The following is a 23,060-nucleotide window of genomic DNA, read 5'->3' as shown; positions in this document are numbered from 1 at the left end:
TCTCCCTCTGGGACTTCCCTGGTGGGGCAGTGGTTACGAATCCGCCTGCCAGGGCTTCCCTGGTGGTGCAGTGGTTGAGAGTCCACCTGCCGATGCAGGGGACACGGGTTCGGGAAGATCCCACATGCCGCGGAGCGGCTGGGCCCGTGAGCCATGGCCGCTGAGCCTGCGCGTCTGGAGCCTGTGCTCCGCAACGGGAGAGGCCACAATAGTGAGAGGCCCACATACCGCAAAAAAGAAAAAAGAATACACCTGCCAATGCAGGGGACACAGGTTTGAGCCCTCGTCCAGGAAGATCCCACATGCCGCGGAGCAACTAAGCCCGTGTGCCATAACTACTGAGCCTGCACTCTAGAGCCCTCAAGCCACAACTACTGAGCCCACGTGCCACAACTACTGAAGCCAGTGCACCTAGAGCCCGTGCCCTGCAACAAGAGAAGCCACCGCAATGAGAAGCCCACACACTGCAACAAAGAGTAGCCCCAGCTCGCCGCAACTAGAGAAAGCCCGAGCACAGCAATGAAGACCCAATGCAGCCAAAAATTAATTAATTAATTTTAAAAAATATATATTTTCCCCCTAAGATCAAGAACAAGTCAAGAATTTCCACTTTCATTACTTCTATTGAACATTGTACTGGAAGTTCTAGACTGTACATTCAAGCAAGAAAAGAAATAAACAGTATCCAGATTGTAAAGGAAGAAGGAAAATGTGAACCTTTATTCACAGATGACATGATAACCTATGTGGAAAAAGAGATGAACTCAACCAAAAAATTACAGAACGAATAGATGAGTATAGGAAAGTTGTAAAGATTCAAGATCAATATTAAAAAATCAATTATATTTGTATATGCTATCTACAATTGGAAATTAAATTTTTTAAACTATTATTTAAAACAGTATTTAAAAATACTAAATACTTAGGGATAAATCAAAAAAAAAGATGGGAAAGACCCATACAGTGAAAACAATGAAATACTGCTGAGAGAAATTAAGGAAGAATTAAATAAATGGACAGCTATACCTTGGTCACGGGTCAGAAGACTCAATGTTGTTAAGATGTCAATTCTCCTCCAAACTGATCTGTAGATACAAAGCAATCTCAATCAAAATCCTAGCAGGTATTTTTGTAGAAATTGAGAAGGTAACTCTAGAATTCATATGAAAATGTAAAGAACCTAGAATAACCAACATAACTTAGAAAAAGAAGAACAAAGTTGAAGGACTAACATACCTGATTTTAAGGCTTTTTTTAAAACTAGAGTAATCAAATCAGCATGGCATTGCCATAAAAACAGGCAAATATAAATAGCAAGTCCAGAAAAAAAAAAACTACACATATATGAACAGCTGATTTTTTTACAAAGGCACATATACAATGCAGATAGTATAGCCTTATCAACAAACAGTGCTGTAACAACTAGATATCTATATCCTCTGGCAACTCTGGACCTCTGTTCCCAGCAACTGGCTGGGCACCATGCCGTTCACCCATGCACTTTGCCTGGTTCCCCACCGCTCCCCACTGCTCAGCTCATCTCCCCTGTGTAACTCATTCACGTTGCTCACTCAGCCTCTACAGACAGCTGAGCAGGGGACCCCCAGGGGACTCTCTCCAGACCTGTGGCCCCCTGGACCTGCCCTAGCTGCTGCCGTCCTCCCTGCAGTGGCCAGCCCTTGTGATGGGAAAGGCCCTCTGGACTCTGCCTGGGTGCAGACCTGCTGGGTGGCCCATTGACACACAGGGCCAGAAGGCCAGGGCATGGGCAGTGGGTTGTCACATTGGTTCCTCCCCGACCGGCCGGTCCCACTTACAGAGCCTTACCAGAAACTGGACACAAGCCAAGCTTTGGTTAAAGGAGGGGTCCTTACCACAAATGCCCACAGGGTTTAAGCTTAGAAGGTGAACCAGTGGAGAGTTGGGGAGGAGACAACACAGGATGGAAGGGATTGAGGCAAACTAGACAGAAAGGCCCATCCTGGTGGCAGCTGATTCCTGCCCACCCTGACATGAACCAGTATTGTCACAGCCTTGCTTTTTAAGACAGGAATCCAGATTTTTAGATGTAAATGTCTGAGTTTTAAGTGTCATCAATGAATCTAAATTAAAATACAAGAAAAGCCACAAGAGGCCAACACCCTGGTTCTGAAGCCACATTCAGCCTCAGATGCCAGCAGATCCCAGGTTAAACCCTTCAAGGCGTGGCATCAGCTCTGGTCCTGGGTGCCTGTGGGGGCAGCTGTGAGCTGGAGGAGCAGCGGGCAGGGCTTTCTCCCAGGTTGTCTGCAGCAGCCCGACCACAGCTCGGCTTCCCAGCTGCCTCCAGGTGGCGACGCCGGACCTCCGAAGTCGCTGCTGTCCAGCCCCACCACCCGGAAGCCCCGGTGACAGGATTGCCAGTACCTACCACATACGATGGGTTAAGTATGTCCACGCCTTTGAACTGCTGCTTGGATATGGTCTTGTTGAAGACGAGCCCTCCGAAACTGGGGAGAGACAGCAAACGATTAGAGTGGACGCTTGCCAATCTTCTCCACGCAGACCGCCAATCAGCAGAGCGCTTTCCCGGCTCCCTGGCCCAGCTGGTCTCCCCAGTGCCCTCTGCACCCCACACATGCATTTTCCCCTCTGTTCTGAGTCTAACCTGTTCCAAAAAGCCCATCTGATGATGTCAGCCCACTGAAAACCCAACGAACCCTTTCTGAGGCCACTTAGCTGGCTGGGCTCTGCCTAGTGATAGCCTGCGAGCTGCTCTTCAGCAGAACGCCGAACCTGCACAACGTCTCCCGCCCCTCTACCCCGTTCCCGGAAGCCGCCACCCCAGAACCTGGCCCCACCAGCCCCTGTGGTTTAGCAAAGGCCTGGAGCCCAGTAGCTTCTAGAAGCAAATACACCTCGACCACAGCCTTCCCTCCCCAAGAGTCAGTCGGGAAAGCACATCATAAGGGACTGGGGTGGCCCCGGTCAGCGTCCACGAGCAGAAAGGGGCCCCAAGGATGGGTCTGGAGGGCAGAAAGCCTGGGCTCGGCTGGAGGCCCCAGGGCCCTGGGGCACTAATCCCTCAGCATTGTAGGTCCCACCAGCGGCCGTGCTGCGGAAACACGGCGTCCACAGTGCCGTCGCCTTGAGGCCAGCTAAGCGAGGCCAGGCCGGCAAGAGCGTCAGCAGCAGGAGAGCAGGGCCCCGGGCGCCAGGGCTGAGGCCGCGGCCGGTGCTCGTCCGCTGTCACCAGGCTCTGCTCCTCAGGCCCCCGGTGCTGTGGCCGCCATAAACAGCGCTGCCCCTCGGAATATACGAGGTCCGGGGTTCTGGAGGGAAGAGCAAAGAGCATGGCGAAGGCGCCGCGAGCATAGCGAAGACGCCGCGTCCACTGCTCACCCCACCCGGACCCAGAGGCGTCGCCACACCCTTGCGCCCGCGCGCGCACCTGCTGACGACCATCCTCAGAACTTTCCCACCCGAACTTCAGGATCTTCACGACGGGCAGGTTCTGCTTGGCGACGAGGACCCACACGGGGGTCAGGGCCGCGAAGCCAACGCAGACCAGCGGCGTCAGATACTGACTGTGTAGGGCGGGGTGGGGGGCGGTAAAGGGGCGCGTGGCTGGTGGCGCCAGAGCTCACAGAGGGGCCCGGGCTGTGGTCTGGGTGGCAGAGCTGAGAGGTGGGTGGGGACCCTGGGCACCGCAGGCCCAAGGAGCAGCTTACGTCCCCATCAGTCTGGTGGGCCGTCCCCCACACGTCTCAGAGAACCTCTTTCCTATCAGGCGGCTGGAAGGTTTCCTTCCACCTCGGTGTCCGCCACACCCGCCTTTTCTTCTCTTATGTCTTTGTGACTTTCCTGACACACTTCCCTCCTCTGCCTCCTCTCCGCCCAACCTCATCGGTTCCACTTATGGGATCGTGACCGTGGCCAGCACCGCGTTCGTCACCTCGTGTGCCTGACTCTCCTGTTCTCAACGACCCACTCGGACGGCCCCGCAGGAGGTGGCAGACCAGGATACACGCCCTGCTCCTGAGGCCATCCCAGCGCCTGCGTTTCTCATAGGGCTCGGACCTCGTCCTGCTTTGCATCTACTCCTGTCCCTGTGTCACCTGCTCCAACCGGCGGGAGCCCGGAAGACCGACCTCGACCTGGATCGGCCACCGGAACCTGGGCGCAGGCCTGAGCCCGACACACGGGGCACACGCGGCCGCCTCGCCCCACCCACCCACCCCCGCCGCGCCCCGCCCCGCCCCGCCCCGCCTGCCTTCTACGCGCACGCAGAGCGAGTCAACGGCCTCGTGGAGAAATGTCCTCTGACCCCAGGCGCGCCCAGAGCAGGCTCGGGGGTGCGCACCCCTCTGCAGAGGCCGCAGGCCCAGAGTGCAGGCGTGGCTCCATGTCCCCTGCCCTTCTCCCTAGGAAACAATCGTGTCCCGTCCTTCTGGCCCACGGGCTCCCGGGAAGCTGCAGGGAAGGACCGGCCGCCACAGGCCATGTGCTCTACGGTGGGCGTTCAGGGCAGGAGGTGGGTCCAGGGGTTCTGCTAGTGTCCAACGCCCTGGAAATGGCATCCTGGAGAAGCAGGTACTCAGGACCAGTACCCTCCCAGCGCCGTGATACCCGCCTCCCCAGCTGAGGGCTTACCCTGCTTTAGTCAGGACTTACCTGACTGGTGCCAGGCCGGAGACCCGCGAGACCCCAGGGATAAACCACTGTCCAACTGAAAGGACGGGTGACCCAACACGACTCAACGTCTGGTGCATCGAGCGGAGACGTGGGGCTGAGCGCAGAGGGGAGGAAGGGTCTGGGGAGGCCTGAGACTCGAAGTTATTTTGCAAATCAAACTCGATAACTAACCCATGCACAAATCTCCTTTGAAATTATTTTGTTTGAAAAATAAAATAAGGTCATCTTATTTAAAAGAAAGGAAGAAGAAAAGGAAGGAGGGAGGGAGGGAGGATCTCACAAACAACCTAACCACACCTCAAGGAAAGAGAAAAAGAAGAACAAACTAAACCTAAAGTTAGGAGGAGAGACTTCCCTGGTGGTCCAGTGGTAAAGAGTCCGCCTTCCAATGCAGGGGATGCAGGTTCCATCCCTGGTCAGGGAACTAAAGATCTCACATGCTGTGAGGCAACTAAGCCCGCCGGGCCGGCAACAGCCACTGAACTCTCCCGCCTCAACTAGAGAGCCTGCGAGCCGCAAACTAAAGAGGCCATGCTCAACAACTAGAGAAGAGAAAACCCGCACGCCACAACTAGAGAGAAGCCTGCGCACCACAATGAAGAGGCCGTGTGCTGCAACGAAAGGTCCCGCATGCCTCAAGGAAGATCCCCACGTGCCGCAACTAAGACCGGAAGCAGCCTAATTAATTAATAAAAAATATTGCCCTCCCCAATGGGGGTGGGCATCATCCAATCCATTAAGGGCCTGAACTGAACAAAAATGTAAAGGAAGGGCAAATTAGCTTTTTGCTTGAGCTTCACCTTCTGCTACCCTCAGACATCAGCACTCTGGTCCTCCCAGATATTCGCTTTACTGCAATGGTCTGGAACCTGATCTGCAATCTCTCTGAGGTATGCCTGTATTATTAAAATCTATTTTTTCCTTAAGTAAACACAGTTTGAAGCCAAGCATAAGGGTTAATAGGGGTTTGTGTAGATGTCCTTAAGTGGCTTGGCATTTTGTAAAGTTTTGGGGTGAATGGGCAGAGCACAGAGGATTTTTAGGGCAGTGAAGGTATTCTGTATGATACCATAATGATGGATACATGTCATTATACCTTTGTCCAAACCTGTAAAATGTACAACTCTAAGAGTGAGCCCTGATGTAAACTATGGACCCTGGGTGATTCTAATGAGTCAGTGTAGGTTCATCAATTATAACAAATGTACCACTCTGGTAGGAGATGTTGATAATGGGGGAGGCTATGTGTGTGGGTGTGCAGGGGTGATATGGGAAAATGTACCTGCTACTCAATGTTGCTGTGAACCTAAAACTACTCTAAAATGGTCTTAAATAAATAAATATGACATATATTTGACCCCAGAATACAGCCATTTTTATTCCAATTTATAATTTTTTTAAATTATTTCCTGGTAAAATTGCTTAATTCTCTTCCAAAAGTAAAATGGGGACTGCTCAGACTTTGCAGCGTCCTGCAGGGAGTATTCTAGGAAGCTACCACGAGATGGCAGCATCCGCCCACAGATGTTGCAACCAGCCTAGACCGTCTCTGCAACAAGGAACTACACGTGTTTGAGGAACCCTAGAGGGCCTGAGGCCTCACCATCTGTTTAGGGGGAAGCAGAGGATGCTGGCTCAGAAAACATCTGGTAGGGGGCAGTCCTCTCCACGCCTCCACGGGTACACACACACTCCTGCCCTCATTCACTCAGAAGGTCCTGTCACAATTCTATACAGTTGTGGCCATTTTAAACACACACACACACACACACACACACACCCCCCACCCAAGATGTCCAAGCCCAGAAAAGGCCCCTTCCCACCAAATCTCAACGTTCAGAGGGCTCTTGCATCTGTTCCTTCCTTTCTATTTTAAACATAGACGTCACTGGAGATGCAGCACATTAAATAACAATTTCAGTGTCAGGATGCACCAGCCCCCAATGTCAACCAGGTCACCCTCGGTGTGGGTTGCACTCTGCAGAGCCAGGACCCACAGGAAACCACAAACTAGGGAATCTCTGACGTCTGATGAGCACTCCCTGGTACCGTGAAGTAACTTCACTCCCTTTTTTCACTTCAGGTAACTGATTTTCAGTGTGGTTTAGTCACGTCTCTGTGTTCGTGTACCACCTAGTGGTAGAAGAGAGATTCAAACCCAAATTTGTCTGATTTCAAACCCCCTTTTTTTCTACTATCACTTTACTGTAGTGTTTATCTACTTTATTGGAGCTTTTCCTACAATACTGGGTGGGGGGAAGAGAAAACAAGAATATCTGGCTCTCTGAAAAGATTTAGTGTCACTTGGGTTTTTTTTCTTTTTACAAATAGAATCCAATAGAATTAAAGAATTTTGCCAAATGCTGAATGGAAGTTAAATGGTAGTTAAATGGAATGGGATGTGGAATTCTAGTCAACAAGAATTCTCACAGGTATTGCAGAAAAAGTTTTCTGTGACCACGATAGCACCTGAAATGCCTTATCACCACATAAAATTTAAGTTCTATGAAGAATGCCACACTTGTTCTCAAAATGTTCATAAACTGTGCATTCTTAGTTTGAGGTTAGATGTTATGTAACTCTGACCCAGAAGACTTTTCTATGCTACTGCTGGCCACAGGGCCATTATAATGAGCAAATCGATATAAGCGTAAGTCATATTAATAAAAGAATAAAGTAATTATCACACTCTCCTCTGCCTTGGTCAGACCTCTCCCAATGGTGCCAAGTTCTTGTTATGACATTTTATGATAGGTTTTGTCAACCTAAAGAATGGGTTTTGGGGCTTCCCTGGTGGCGCAGTGGTTGAGAGTCCGCTTGCCAATGCAGGGGACACGGGTTCATGCCCCGGTTCGGGAAGATCCCACATGCCGCAGAACGGCTGGGCCTGTGAGCCATGGCCGCTGAGCCTGCGCGTCCGGAGCCTGTGCTCCGCAATGGGAGAGGCCACAACAGTGAGAGGCCCGTGTACCGCAAAAAAAAAAAAAAAAAAAAAAAAAAAAAAGGAATGGGTTTTGATGCCAAAAGTTATTATGACATTTTAGGATTGATTTTGTTAATAAGAGAAGAGAGAGCAGGATGGTCAGGGGCTCCAAGCCAGACATCCCCGGGGGTCCTCAGCTGTTTCTCCTGCCATGAACTGAGGAAGAAATGATTTAATAAGGGGGACATAGCACCTGTACTCAAATATGCAGGGCATTTGTTTTCTGGCTCTGGTGATCAATGCAGGCCTCTGAACAGAAGGCACACAGATAGAGTTTATCTCATGATAAGGAAGAGTACTGTCTCACCAAGTGCTGTCCCACAGTGGAATAGGTGGCTTGGGAAGGGCATCAATGTCTGATGAACCAGTGATACCCATAAGCAGAAAATCATTCCATATACGTGATGTACTGTGACAAACTCTAGACGCACAGTGGTGTTTCAGGTAGGCTTTGTCTCTGCCCTCACAGGGGCTTCACAGACAAGACAGACCAGAAAAAAAAAAAAAAAAAAAAACGTATCTAGTTTTAACTATAAAGTATGAAATGTACTATAATAAGAACAAGAGTGCAAAGGAGCCCATCCAAGGGGCCCCTGCCCCTGTCTCTGAGTACAGAGAAGGATTCCCAGAGAATGAGAATATGAGACTTAAATAGTGAATGAGAATTAACTGAATAAAGAAAATAGGAGAAAGAGAAGATTCTCCCCTGAGAACAATGCTCCTTCCCAAATACAGTTCTCTGTGACCTCCTTCACATACGTGACCTTTATAAACACCAAGGAAAATAGCCTGTTGTTATGTTATCTATTGCTGCATAACAAGCCACCTCAATATTTTGTGGCTTAAAACAACCACCATTTATATGCTCATGATACTGCATCTTGGCTGAATTCACACAGGAACGTCTCCTGGCTCGCCTGGGCTCACTCCTGTGGCTATAATCTTCCTATAGCTCCACTGGGATGGACTGGCCAGACGGCCTCGGCAGGGGCACCTTGGTTCTCCTCCACAGCCTCTCACCCTCTAGAAGGCTAGAAAGAACTTCCTTACTCGGTGGTCTCAGGGCTGCATTCCAAGAGGGCAAAGGAGGACGTCTTAAGGCATCTAGGGGCCCAGGCTCTGGAACTCACATAGCATCATTTCTGCCACATTCTATTGGTCAGAGAATGTCATAAGGCCAATTTGGATTCAAGCAATAGGGAAACAGACTCTTCCTTTTGACAGAAGGAGCTACAAAATACTGTGGCTCTGTTTGTCAATCTACCATAAGTGTGGTGAGAAAACCCAAAGTGGAAGAAACTAGGGAAGATTCCAGAGAAGAGATGGAGCTTGAGCTCGGTCTTAAAGGATAAGTAAGATTTTGTCGAGGAGAGCAGAAGGAGTGCACAGCATTACAATGACGTGGAGGTGTCAGAGAACACAGGTGACCTGTTTGAAAAAGAACACAGGGATTGGCTCAGGGGACAAAATTGTGGGGAAAGACCCATCAGGAGAAGAGCAGCATCACACCTAGCACCGTCCCACATGCATGTGGCTGCTCATGATACGGTTAATAAATACTGACTGTGTCCAATCAAGGACAAGATCATGAAAGCCTCTATGGTAGATACAGGAGTTTGCCAAGAGAAAATTTTTTTTTTTTTTTTTGCGGTACGCGGGCCTCTCACTGTTGCGGCCTCTCCCCTTGCGGAGCACAGGCTCCGGACGTGCAGGCTCAGCGGCCATAGCTCATGGGCCCAGCCGTTCCGCGGCATGTGGGATCTTCCCGGACCGGGGCACGAACCCGCGTCCCCTGCATCGGCAGGCGGACTCTCAACACTGCGCCACCAGGGAAGCCCCCAAGAGAAAATTTTTAATCAGGGGAGTTAGGCAATGAGAATTCTCCTTGCATATCCGAGATGTCGTTTCATAGACACTGCATAAATTAGCAGCCAAACTATTTTGTTCCTGTGGGTCTGGTCAAGACCTTTCATCATCTGGACTTTCTGTGGCCCCTGACTTGATTATCTGTGTGAATTCTGGATCTTTCTTTTGATCACATCCATTCACTCAGAGTAGAGGAGAGATGTAATGTCCTCAGCAAGCTGCAGAGACCCCATCTGACATGAAAATGGACACTGGAACAAGAGGACCATGATGAGAGCAGGTATGAAGGCATAGGGCTAACATCTAATCCAACACACATTATCTCCCTCCAGTTGGATTCACACAAGATTTTTTTTTCTTTTTTTTGCCTCAATCAGTAGAAAGGAGATATTTTATTGCTAAAAGGCTGGAGAGAGAAAGAAGTGAGATTGAAATTCTGGAACTAATCAACTCTGGCAAAGCCCTAATAGTGGTAACTTGCGACTACAGTGGTAGATTGCCCAGGGTCACATGGATCAAATGATTTAAGCCACTAAGAACACAGAATAAACATTTTCTCATATCTGTGGTTGCTCTGTGAGCAGGACCTTACATGACGCACGATGAAAGTGTAGTCATAAAAGACCACGTATTATTATTGTATGATTCCTTTTACATGAAAGGCCCAGAGGAGGCAAATCTATAAAAACAGGAAGTAAATTAATGGTTGCCTATTACTGTGAGGAGTGAGGAGAAATGGAGGGTAGCTGCTAAAGGACACAGGGTTTCTTTGGGGGATGATAAAATGTTCAAAATTTGATTGTATAACGGAGCAGGACCCTATAGGGCCTTCCTGGGACAGACCCTCCCCCCCACTCCCCAGCACGTGCTCTGCCTGCCTCTTTTTTTTTTTTAATATTTATCTATTTGGCTGCCCTCGATCTTAATTGCGGCACGGTCTTAGTTGCGGCACGCAGGATCTTTAGTTGCGGCATGTGGGATCTAGTTCCCTGACCAGGGATCGAACCCAGGTCCCCTGCATTGGGACCGTGGAGTCTTAGCCACTGGACCACCAGGGAAGTCCCCTGCCTGCCTCCTGTTTGTAGAAAAACTTTAGCCTCCTAGGGCTTCCCCAAGTTCCAAAGAATAAATTTAATCAGAGAAGTGAGAAAATGCAGGAACAAAGGAAAGCAGTCAAGCAAGACAAAATAATAATAGTTTAGCCATTAAACAAAGTCAAGGCCCTTCCATTCCTCTTCAAGGGCTACAGATAATCTTCTGAGCCAAATCCTTTGAGCTGTTTTGCATATACTGAAACCCCCACCAGGTGGGAGAAGTTATCTGCGTGCTGCCCACAAGCACGTAGACCCCAGACCAGCTGGAACCAGAAGGTTGATGATGTTGACTCCCCGTTACCTCACCATCAACCAATCAGAAGAATGTCCATGAACTGATCACATACCCTGCAACCCTCTCCCACACTCTATCTTTAAAAATCCTTCCCGGAAAGCCTTTGGGGAGTTCGGGCCTTCTGAGCGTTAGGTGCCTGGACCCCTTGCTTGGTTGGCCCTGCAATAAATGCTGCACTTTCCTTCACCACAACTCGGTGTCAGTAGATGGGCTTTACTGTGTGCAGCTGAGCAGACCCAAGTTTGGTTTGGTAACAATTGTGGTGATGGTTATAAAACTCTGTGAATACATTAAAAATCGTCGAACTGTACACTCTAAGTGGGTGAATATATGATATGTGAATGATATATCAATAACGCTGTTCCAAAAAACTAAGTTAAATTAAAGAATAAACTCTCTTTTCACGCAAATCCTGTCATTTGGAGGCTGGCTGGCAACCATCCTCTAATCTAACCTTTATGCTCAGTAAGTCTTTTCAAAATCAAGGGGACATATGGGACCTCCCTGGCGGTAAAGTGTTAAGACTCTGCACTTCCACTGCAGGGGGCACAGGTTCGATCCCTGGCTGGGGAACTAGGATCCCACATGCTGCATGGTGTAGCCAAAAAAAAAGCAAAAAACAAGGGGAGATATATTCTCAAGGCAAAAATGAGTATAATAAATATATTCTGCTTCCTAATGGTGCCCTTTGTTTGTTTAGCCCAAAGGGAGCATCTATATAAATGCAGGTCAAGAATCCAAGAACTTGATAGCTATCAGCTGGAATTTACATCATCCAGTTAATCTCAATGCTGGCAAAAACTACTGTCTTGTTTTGTTTTGTGGGGAGAAGTAGAATCTCTTGGAGGTGGGAAGAATTAAGACCTGTTGATTCAATGCATTTTGTGTTAGGTTTGCAAGACAGTGATGACACGTTCCCGGGCCTCAGGTTGACTATATTTTGCTAAAATAGGAAGGGATCCCTCAGGGACACACAGGTCTGGGGCTACTTGTGCTGCAGGGTGGATGCATCACTAAATTATCTTTCTAACAAAGGCAAATTACCTCCTATGTTGTACGAGAACCCGAAGACATTAGACGAATGAATCTAATGTCCAGCCAAGACTTGAGCTGAGAGTCAGCAGGATGGCACCTGCCAGAGGAGCCTCTTGAGTGGTCTACACAGACAAAAGGTGAGCATCGGCAACCGTGATCACATGTACCCCTCGGGAGGGCTTTCACACACCATGGTCTTATGTGATACTCTTCTCAGTCATTGCCAGGAATGATTTTAATTACATTTATCTGCATATGAGGAAACTGATGTTCAGAAACATCAGAATCATATAGTGGACAGGGCTTAGCTGTTGTAGACATAGAGCTCTTTGTTCAAATGCCTTAAATACAACGTATCAGCCCAATGACTTTTGGAAAGTTTTTACACCTGAGTTTCAGTCGCCTCATCTTTATAGTGATGATGATAATGCCTCTCTCATAGGCTTGTAAGAACTAGAGGAGAATTTATTCACACAAGCACATACACACATATGCACATATACACATACATGCACATGCACACACATACATACACACAGAATGTCTGGCGCTTCTAAAGAGTTTAGCAAGTGGTTATTAAACTGTGACCTCTGGAGTCTAACCACTTGGGTTAAAATGCCAGGCCTGCTATTTGCCAAAGCTAACAAATGCAAGAAGCTTGGCTTCTCTGTGCCACATTTTCTTATCTATAAAATGGGGACACTAATAGCAGCTGACCCACAAGTTTGTTGTAAAATTTTAAGATGATAAAAAGCATATGAAGTCCATAATAAATAGTCAATAAATGATGGAGACAAAGAGGATAATGATTATAAATAATGATTATCTTAACTCTGAAACAGTTTGTTCAGGGTCACATAACAGGTAAGGTGAAAGTGGGCTCCAATTCTAGGTCTTCTGACTTTAAATACTGATATTTTTCCATTACTAGAGAAGACCACAAAGTCAAGGGAAAGGGTGTGAAATATTTTCAGATCCCAAAGGGTCTTCGGTGGCAGAAAGGACGTCAGCAACATTCAAGAAACAATAAACTCTTCTTAAAAAATAGAATAGAAGGGAACACTTCCTAACTCACTGGATAAGACCAATATTGTTGCAGTGATTCCAAAGCTAGATAAAGACATGACAGAAAAAGAAAACTACAGACCAATCTCTTTTATGAATATGGACACAAAATCCTCAACAAAATACTAGCAAAGTGAATCCAACAGCATATAAAAATAATTATATATGCTATAACCAAGTGAGATTTATCCCAGGAATATAAGATCAGTTTAGGATACAAAAACCAGTCAAAATTATATACCATATATAGAATAAAAACAAAAACCACATGAACATCTCAATAGATACATAAAAAGCATCTGAAAAATCCAACACCCTTTCATGATAAAAACATTCAACAAACCAGGAATAGAAGGGAACATACTTCTTCAACGTGATAAAGGACATCTGTGAAAAACCCATAGCCAATATCATACTTAATGTTGAAAGACTGAATGCTTTCCCCCTAAGGTCAAGAACAAGACAAGAATGTCCACTTATATCCAACATTGTACTGGAGGTACAACATCGTACCAGGGCAATTAGGCAAGGAAAAGGAATAAAGACATCCAGATCAGAAAGAAAGAAGTAAAATTATCTCTGTTTGCAGATGACATGATCTTACATATAGAAAACCCCAAAGAATCTGCTTAAAAACTATGAACTAATAAACAAGTTCAGCAAGTTGAAGGAAACAAGATCAAGATATAAAAAGTAGTTGTATTTCTATACACTAGCAGTAAACAATCCAAAAATAAAATTAAGAAAAAAATTCTACTTGTAATAGCATCCAAAAGAATAAAATACTTAGAAATAAATTTAACTGAATAAGTGCAACACCTATACACTGAAAACTGCAAAACATTGTTGAAATTTAAGATCTAAATAAACAGAAAGAAATCACATGTTCCTGGATTAGAAGACTCAATATTGTTCAGAGAGCAATATTCCCCAAACTGATCTACCTGTTGTTCAACACAAGCCCTACCAAAATTCAGCTGGCTTCTTTGACAAGCTGATCCTAAAATTCATATGGAAATTTAAGGCACCCAGAATCCCCAAAACAATCTTGAAAGAGAACAAAGTTGGACTTTTTAGGGACTCACACTTAATTTCAAAACTTACTTCTAAACCACAGTAATAGAGACAGTAATGAAACAGGAGGGAAGGGGGCAGGGCACAACCTTTAAAAGAATGACATAGCCCAAGGACACGACATAAACCGATTAGACCGAACAGGTCCAAAATGGTGGACCAGTCGACTTCCACTAGACCTTGAGTCTCATTTAGCTTGCTGATGTGTTACTAGCTCATTGTAACACATCAGCAAGCTAAATGACACATACACAGGTGTCATGACAGTTCCAAGACCTACCATAAAGGTCAAAAAGTGGGTGGTGGCCCAATTTCTGGAAATTTCCACCCCTTCCCCAAAATAGCTGTAATACTCTTCCCACTCATTAGCCTATGAAATTACCCACCCCTATAAAAACTGACAACCCGGACTTCCCTGGTGGTGCAGTGCTTAAGAATCCGCCTTTCAATGCAGGGGACACAGCTTCGAGCCCTGCTCCGGGAAGATCCCACATGTCGCGGAGCAACTAAGCCGGTGCGCCACAACTACTGAGCCTGCACTCTAGAGCCCACAAGCCACAACTACTGAGCCCGCGAACCTAGAGCCCATGCTCTGCAACAAGAGAAGTCACCGCAGTGAGAAACCCACGCACCGCAATGAAGAGTAGCCCCTGCTCGCTGCAACTAGAGAAAGCCCGCGTGCAGCAACGAAGACCCAACGCAGCCAAAAATAAATTAATTAATTAATTAAAAAAAAAAACTGACAACCCCATACCCTGGGGCCGCACTGGCCTTCTGTGATGGCCCACACTCTGTCTGTGGAGCGTGTTTCTCTCTAAATAAATCCACTTCTTACCTATCACTTTGTCTCTTACTGAATTCTTTCTGTGATGAGACATCAAGAAACTGAGCTTCATTAAGTCCTGAGACCAGGTGTGTGATCTCAGTGAAAAGACTGTGGGTTCAGGGACTTCCCTGGTGGCCCAGTGGTTAAGAATCTGCCTGCCAGCCACTATGGAGAATAGTATGGCGGTTCCTTAAAAAACTAAAAATAGAATTACCATATGACCCAGCAATCCCACTACTGGGCATATAACCAGAGAAAACCATAATTCAAAAAGACACATGCACCCCAATGTTCACTGCAGCACTATTTACAATAGCCAGGTCATGGAAGCAACCTAAATGCCCATCGACAGATGAATGCATAAAGAAGATGTGGTACATATATACAATGGAATATTACTCAGCCATAAAAAGGAATGAAATTGGGTCATTTGTAGAGACGTGGATGAATCTAGAGACTGTCATACAGAGTGAAGTAAGTCAGAAAGAGAAAAACAAATATCGCATATTAACGCATATATGTGGAACCTAGAAAAATGGTACAGATGAAGTGGTTTGCAGGGCAGAAATTGAGACACAGAAGTAGAGAAAAGACATATGGACACCAAGGGGGGAAAGAGGTGTGGCGGGCGTGGTGTGATGAATTGGGAGATTGGGATTGACATGTATAAATGTGTATAAAATGGATGACTAATAAGAACCTGCTGTATAAAAAAATAAATTTTTTTTAAAAACGAATCTGCCTGCCAATGCAGGGGACATGGGTTCGAGCCCTGGTCCAGGAAGATCCCACATGTCGCGGAGCCACTAAGCCTGTGTGCCACAACTACTGAGCCTGCGCTCTAGAGCCCACGAGCCACAACTACTGAGCCCATGTGCTGCAACTACTGAAGCCTGTGCTCTGCAACAAGAGAAGCCACCGCAATGAGAAGCCCATGCACTGCAATGAAGAGTAGCCCCAGCTCACTGCAACTAGAGAAAGACTGCACATAGCAACAAAGACCCAATGCAGCCAAAAATAAATAAAATTAAAAAAAAAAGACTATGGGTTCAAGTCCCAATCTGAGTTGCATGGTTTCAGTGAGGTACTGACATAAAGATAGACATATAGATTAACGGAATAGAATTAAGAGTCCAGAAATAAATCCATACATCTATGGTCAACTGTTCTTTCAACAAGGATGCCAAGACCATTCACTGGGGAAAGAATAGTCTTTTCAGCAAACGATGCTGGAACATCTGGATAGCCACATGCTGAAGAATAAAGCTGGACCCCTACCACATACCATATACAAAAATTAACTCAAAATGGATCAAAGGCCTAAATGGAAGAGCCAAGATCATAAAACTCTTAAAAGAAAACATAAGGCCAGCGTGGGAGGGCTTCCTTATAGCTAGAATGGGAGCTCTCAGGCTTTGACCAGGTTTACAATAGAGCTGTGTTACAAGACCAATGCAGTCTATTTTGTGCAGGATAGTTGTGCAAAAGCTGTGTTGGTCACATGACTGAGTCACAGAGCTATTGCAGCTGGTTGTGTATGGCAGGAATCATTTTCAACTCAGTTTTGATAGAGGGTTTTCTGCCATGATCACAAGGCACTCATATACCTTGATCCCTCCCTTTTTCCCTATCATTATCTATTTTCAGGAAAGTATATAAAGGTGGTCATTTATATCTTAACCTTCACCTAGGTCATTCATTCATCCATTCATTTATTTATTTTCCTAGTGCTTTCAATAGCCCAAGGTCAAATAATTTGCATATTAAGCTTCAATTTCCTTATCCTTGTTAGGAGACAAGTCTCCTCAGATTTCTCACTTTCTGCAAGGTCTGGGCCTTCTAAGCAAGATATGTTTGAATGGCAAACAGCTTTGGAAGCTAGAGACATGTATCTCATGAGACATTTGGAGATTATCTCTCTGGAGATATCACAAGGTAATAAAGATAAGACTTTTCCTTCCCTCTCCCCCAGTGGAAACTTGCTTACATCTCATAAGTAATCTCTCTCTCCACAGGGGAAGATGGACAGATCACCAGTTTCCTAATTTCAGGGTTCCTCTCCTAAGGGGCACCCCTCTGCATGAGCAGGTAACCTCCAGCCTTCATCACCTTTCCCCATGGAGCGTGGGGCAAGGGGAAACGCTGCCCTGGCAGCTGTTTTGGCTGTGAGTACTAAATCATCTGTGTCTCTGACCCAGGGGTCTCATGTCTGCTGTAAGTACATAAAAACTGTAACAGGCTAACTCATAAGCTTATAAGCAAGGTAAAATCCCAGACTTTTCTCAATTTTTGACTTAAGATTTTGTAAAATGGATAATACCAGAACCAACACTTTAGAGTTTTCATCAAGACCATATGAAATAATGCATGTAAACACTTAGCTATTATCAGGCAGTCACTGTGCCTTACTATATTTATTAATTACTCTACTGGAGACACAAAATTAAGTACTAGGGACACAGTAGGAAGCAATAAAGGGATTTGCTTCTTAGATTTCTGTCTGAAAACCTGAGTTCAAGTTCTGGTTATGCATTAACCAGTTTTGTGACCTAGGACAGTCACCAGAGCCTTTGTATTCTCATTTGTAAAATTAGAATATTGGAAGAGGTCAACACGTAAGAGATCTATTCCAAGGAACATTAGACTCATGAGATTATTCTTGGGGGGAAAGAAGTGTTCCATGGACACAAAAGTCAGGGAAACTTTGCATCTTATATATCTCCCCTAGAAATCTATAATGCATATAGTAAAAACTCTGAGAAGCCCTCAGAAAGGAAACCTGTTTAATTTGAATGAAGCCACAGTTTCCAAGTCATTTGACCACAGGACCCTTTTTCCTCATGACAGCAAATTAGCATCCCATGGATCATATCGTAGGAAATACTGAACCAGGTGATCTAAGTTTCTCCAATGTTAACAATCTTCTGTCTCTCTGCCATCATTACCTACATCTAATGTTTCTTTCTGTAATTTCAGACTCAGGTGTGAGTGGAGATGGTCTTCTTGTTGACATCTGTCACTTCTAAGTCACAGGGCATAAGCAACTGACAGGTGTTTACACAGAGCCACACCAGTAAAATATACACCCATCAGCAAGTGCACAAAAACAATGATATTGGAAGTTTGTAAACGAGCTTCCCAACATTCTTATTGCCACCAACACCTTGTTTTCCGCTGTTCCCAGGAAGCCTTTTCTTTAATAATCAGATGGAAAGAAAAGCTTGGAACCAGAAGGCTTTTTTTTTTTTTTTCTGCCTTCTAAACAGCTAAACCCAATAAGAGTAATGGTCTAGAACCTGGAAGATTTGGATTCTAATTCTGCCAACCCATGAACTCACTTTTGATTTGAAGCAAGTCATCTTCCATATCGAATCCTGCATCTTCCATCTGGAAGTGAGGGAGTTAAGTGAGGTGGTCCCTGTGTTCTCACCCAGTTTGAGAATGTTGTTTCATTCTGAGTAAATGGCATCTGAAGGCAGTTTTGATCCAGCAACTCCATGGTTTGGCCGTATAGCCTTCGGTAGTGTCCATCTGGTGCAATGGAGTGTGTAGCAGCAACCTCTCTACCCTCCAACAAGCAATAGCTGGAGATGGGAACATCTCAAGCCCATCTGGGTCTTTTCAAGGAGGCGACACCACACCCCTCATGGTCAGTGCCCACACTGAGGTTACCCTCACTCTTTGGGACATGCTCTCTCCAGCTTTGGGGACAATCTGTGTCCACTGAATCAGTGGCTTGGACTATTGCGATCCTCATATTTTCTTTCTTTTTTAATAATTAAAAAATCAACAAGAACCCTCATTTAAGTTATGCTAAGGGATTTACTTCAACCCACAAAATCTATGAGAGCTATACCTGGGCCTGGAAGTGGAGCCAGACACAATAGCTTAGATTAAGGCAGGAGAACAGCTTCAAGTGTGAAGTTAAAGTTTGTTCTGTGTGTGTGTGTGTGTGTGTGTGTGTGTGTGTGTGTGTGTGTGTGTGTGTGTGTGTGTGTGTGTGTGTGTGTATCTGTCTGTCATGATTCAAGCATAACTTAGCTGGGAGAACTAAGTGCTGTGAATGCACACACTGTCTTCTATTTTTCCAAACTGTGCTTAGCAGAAGCTCAAATCCTGTTAACTATTGAGCACAGGGAACATCTCCCCAGTGCAGCTGCTAGCCTTGGCTTTGAGGTTGCTGACTGCACCCCTCTCCCTGCCCTTCCTGTCGTCAGCTGAGTGAGGTCTGGGGCTTGTCTGAATCTCCTCACCTGGTCAGAACCACACGGTTGCAGGAAGAGGAACACTGAAGACTTCGTTGGCTCTGACTTTACCAATCTGTGACCTTGAGCCAGGCATGTGACTCTATGGGTCTCAGATACTTTCTTATTCTGTACAAAAGGTCTGATAACCCTGCCATGAAAACATCAGGCTGCTGGTGGGACATCTCTTGCCCCTCCCCAATTTGTGCTGTAATATCTGAGACCACCTTGACTATGTCTGACTATCTGCACCTCGTTCTCTGATGTCTTCCGGTCTTGACAAGTGCTGCTCTTTCATCCTGGTAACATCCTTCCTTTTTTGCTTAATAAACTTGTACTCATTCTTCTAGGATCAAGTCAAGTGTTTCCTCCTCCAGGTGTTTTTTTTACATACATTTTTTAAATTTAAGTATAGTTGATTTACAATATTAATATTAGATTCAGGTGTACAACACTGTGATACAATATTTTTATACTCCATTTAAATTACAAAACAATGGATATGTTTCCCTGTGCTGTACAACATATCCTTATTGCTTATTTATTTTATACATAATAGTTTATACTTCTTAATCCCCACTGCTATCTTTCCCCTCTCCCTTCACTCTTCCCACTTGTAACCATTAGTTTGTTCTCTATATCTGTGAGTCTGTTTCTGTTTTGTTATATACATTCATTTGTTTTATTTTCTTAGATTCCACATGTAAGTGATAATATAGAGTATTTGTCATTCTGACTTATTTCACTAACCTTAATACCCCCTAGGTCCATCAACATTGTTGCAAATGGCAGAATTTCATTCTTTTTATGGCTGAATAATATTCTAGTATATAAATACTGCATCTTGTTTATCCATTCATCACCTGATGGACGCTTAGGTTGCTTCCATATTTTGGCTATTGTAAATAATGTTTCTATGAACCCTGAGGTGCATGTAACTTTTCACATTTGTTTTCGTTTCTTCGTTTTCTTTCAATTCCAGCAGTGGAATTGCTGGATCATATGGTAGTTCTATTTTTAGTTTTTTAAGGAACCTCCATACTGTTTTCCATAATGGCTGCACCAATTTACAATCCTACCAACAGTGCACTAGGGCTCCCTTTTCTCCACATCCTCTCCATTTGTTATTTGTAGACTTTTTGATGATAGCCATTCTGACAGGTATGAGATGATACCTCACTGTGGTTTTGGTTTCCATTTATCTAATGATTAGTGATGTTGAGTATTTTCTCATGTGCCTATTGGCCATCTGCATATCTTCTTTGGAAAACCCAGGCGGTTTTTCTTGACATCCCAGGTTGGGTGTCTCTGTTTTGCACTCCTCTGGCAGTGGCATCTGCATTTACATTTATACGTAGAGAACCCCAATTCACAGTTCTGCCCTTCAAGATGCTCACAGTCTTATGGCAGATGCTGCATATTCTTTTATAATTGCCCTTTTTTGCAATGTCCTCCTAGGGTGGTGATATGTTTTAGAAGGATCCTGCTAGCTGCTGTATGGGGAATTTCTTGAGGGGCAAGACAGAGTCCAACAGTCCAATGAGAGGAGGGGTTTCTGGTGTGACCCAAGAGAGGGCTGTGATGATGTGACCACGTGGATGAGAGGCAGGTGGCTTCTACTTCCTGTGGTAACGAGAGCCGGGCCTGAATCCCAGCTCAGCCTCTCCCTGGCTATAGACTTTGGGCACCAACTTCTTGGCATCATTGTGAGGAATAAATGAGGGAATAAATGTTTAGTAGTAGTAGTAGTAGTAGTAGTATTCCAGACATATTCTCGAGGTCAACTGGGGAATGTGGGAGGTGATGGAGAGCTGGATCAAGGATGACTCTTGGATTTCTGGAAATGGGTAGGCAAGTCAGACATGACTCAACGCTGAGCATGTCAGGTCATGATGGGAGGGCATATTTGGGATCTGTGGGTGGAATAAGTTCAGGCCTTCACATCTCAGCCCTGGCTCGCTCTGAATCCTGGTCTTCACCGCCATGGGCAGGGCAGGGTGGATCCAGCATAGGCAGCCAGAGGGACCGAACTGATTAGAAAAAACAACGGGCCAACTATCTGAAAGGCTAGACCCTATCAAAGGTGCTCTGTGTGGCCCTGGGTAATTCACCTTACTGGCTGGGGCCTGAGCTCACACATATGTGAATGAGGGAGACAACTGGGCCCAGCCCTGGCCTCCCAGACACCGAGCCGTGAAGTACAGATGACAGTGATGTTGAAACACCTCCTCTTCCTTCAAGATCCACTCACGTGTCACCTCCTCCTTGTCACCTCTCCTGGTTCCCCAGCCAGAAGCAACCCCTCTCCACTCTGGGCTCCTAGAACCTCCACACTATGGGCACGTACTTCCTTATACCCACCTCACAGCTCCCGCACAAAGTGGCATACACAGGCCGCGCGCTGCCATGTCTGCCGCACATCCTCCCTGCAAGTGGCCAGCATAAGCCCAGGGCTGGTCCAGAACCCAGAGCTAGTCATGATCCCAGCTGACAGGGGAATTAGCGTCCTTCAGGTGAGGCATCTGAATGTGAAGCACACCACAGGGAACACAGGGAAATCAAGACACACCCAGGGGGTGCACACGGGGAGCCACAGATGGACAACATTAACAAAGGATTTTAAAAAATCATTTATTAAAATCCTCAGTTATCAGGTGGAGGTGGGTGGCTTTTCCAGAGTAATTTTACACACACAGATAAGTGTTTGGAGACATTCTGTGAGCCAGTGGGAGAGGTTTCCAGAGGGTCCACCAGCCAAAGACCAGTACATTCTGTGGCGGCTCTGAAGATGCCCTCTGACCATGAGGAGGGGCAGAGACACCAGAAACTACCCCCACACACACCCCGTCTCCTGCTAGCAGGAGTGCCTGCACTCAGGCCTCCCCCAAGCTCTTTTTCCAAGGCTGTGCATTTCCCGAGGGCAGGCTGGACATGGAGGACTAGGGTTGAGGGGATATAAAAGGCCCCAGTCAGTCCAAAGAAAGGGCTGCTTCTTCAGATGAGGTGGCCCTCAGCCAGCACCATCCCCTCCCCACCCAAGGCCACTAAGGCAGCCCAGCATCCCCTACCCTGGGCTCAGGTGGCCTCTTCTGTCCTCTTCAGGATGCATGCAAACAGGGCACACCTAGACACTTGCACAGAGTCACACCCCACTCACTGACTTCCACATATGCACACAAATGCAAGACACGACAAGGTCACATTCAAACAGTCACCCCAAGTGCACATGAACATTCTCCATAGACTCCAAAGATAGGCATACAGCTACTCATACACACATGTGCACACACACACACACACACACACACACACACCATGTACACGCGGGCCCCTCATAAGTACTCTCTCCTTATATAATTTATATAAATATCTACATAGTAGCTGCTGGGGGCTGCTACTTAGATCCCCTGCCCTCTTTCCACTGAACCCATTCACTTGCCAGGCAAGGTCACGCAGCAGGACAGAAAGTCAATGCACAGGTACAAAAGCCAGGCCCCCTCGCCCTGGTTCAGGACCACTCTTCAGGGCCGTTATAGCGTCAGAGCCTTTGTTCTTGCTGCAACACAGCTCCTCCCTCTATCCAGTCCTGCTTCAGTCATTCCCCCAGGTGGTGATGGCCAGAGTGCTCCCCAAAAAAGTATGAGTCTGTGCTGAGCTCTCTTTCCTTAAGGGTCTTCAGTCCCCTGGCCTGGAAGAGACTACATCTTTTCTACCTGCTGCCTGAGTTTGACCTGCAGCACCAAATCCACAGCCTGGGCCTGGGCAAAAGCCCCAAGATGATTCCTGGACAGGCCACCAAAGAGCTGATTCCAGGCTGGTAATAGATCAGGGAATCCTCCTAGCTATCTGCATTTGGTACTGAAATTGGCAAAAGGAATCTAGCCTCAATCTGTGCTTTTGTTCC

The 23,060-nt window shown here is 46.2% G+C and overlaps 1 pseudogene; it reads right to left on the bottom strand.

Annotated features, from left to right (window-relative positions):
* Positions 1-23,060, bottom strand: part of LOC132416511 (small nuclear ribonucleoprotein-associated protein N pseudogene) — a 240,505-nt pseudogene that overhangs the window by 215,617 nt on the left and 1,828 nt on the right.

Source organism: Delphinus delphis, chromosome 20 (assembly GCF_949987515.2).
Source record: "Delphinus delphis chromosome 20, mDelDel1.2, whole genome shotgun sequence".
Classification (NCBI taxonomy): domain Eukaryota; kingdom Metazoa; phylum Chordata; class Mammalia; order Artiodactyla; family Delphinidae; genus Delphinus; species Delphinus delphis.
Note: the sequence above shows the minus strand (reverse complement) of the source record. Positions and strands in the feature narration are given on the sequence as shown.